Genomic DNA, 1,075 nt, shown 5'->3' with positions numbered 1-1,075 from the left:
TTCTTTTCTTTGATTTTGTGGGATCTTCTTCAACAATATTTACTCCAGATATTGCTGAACTACCACGTGATCTCTTTTCTGCGGCTTTGTTGTGCTTTTCGATTCTCAGTCTTACCATAAGATCTTCAACAGTCATCTCCTTGAGTTTATGTTTCAAGTAGTTTTTGAAGTCCTTCCACAATGGAGGTAACTTCTCTATAATGGCAGCCACTTGAAAAGCATCATTCACAACCAATCCTACATTAAAGATTATGTGAGTATTAAGAATAAACTTAATTTTTCCAACATAGGTATTAAATAAATTTATACCTTCAGCAAGGAGATCATGGATTATAACCTGCAATTCTTGAACTTGGGTGACGACGGTCTTACTGTCTATCATCTTATAGTCCAGAAACTTTGCCACAATAAACTTCTTCATTCCGGCATCCTCTGTTTTGTACTTCTTTTCTAAAGCATCCCAGAGTTCTTTTGAGGTTTTCACATTACTGTACACATTGTACAGATCATCCTGCAGGCCACTCAGAATATAATTTTTACACAAAAAATCAGAATGTGTCCATGCTTCTGTTACCAAGAATCGTTCTTCAGGCGGAGTTTCATCCGACATAACAGGAACGTTCTCATTAATGAACCTCTGCAGACTCAATGTAGTCAGATAGAAGAACATCTTTTGCTGCCATCTCTTGAAGTCGACTCCAGAAAACTTTGCAGGTTTCTCAGCCGGTGCTAGGGCAGCATTTGAACGATTGTGTGCAACCGATGTTGTTGCAGCACTTACTGTTCCAGCATTTACTTGACTTGAATTAGTCATTTTTCTGTCACAAATGGCAGACAATTTAGTATGTGAAATACTACCAGTAAAGAACAAATCCTTACACAGACTGTTTCTGATTTAACGATAAAGTTTTTATGTTCTTTTAATCGTTAACCGAATGAATTTTAAAAATTCAAACAGAATAGAAAACCATAAAGGTTTTAATCTCCAGAAACCTCAAATACAGAAACTATATAAATTTCTTAAGATTGTTATCTCCTGTATTCAGGTTAGTCAAAAATACAGAAACAGAAAAAA

This window comes from Solanum tuberosum, unplaced genomic scaffold (assembly GCF_000226075.1).
Source record: "Solanum tuberosum cultivar DM 1-3 516 R44 unplaced genomic scaffold, SolTub_3.0 scf01078, whole genome shotgun sequence".
NCBI lineage: Eukaryota > Viridiplantae > Streptophyta > Magnoliopsida > Solanales > Solanaceae > Solanum > Solanum tuberosum.
This window is presented reverse-complemented; position numbering follows the sequence as displayed.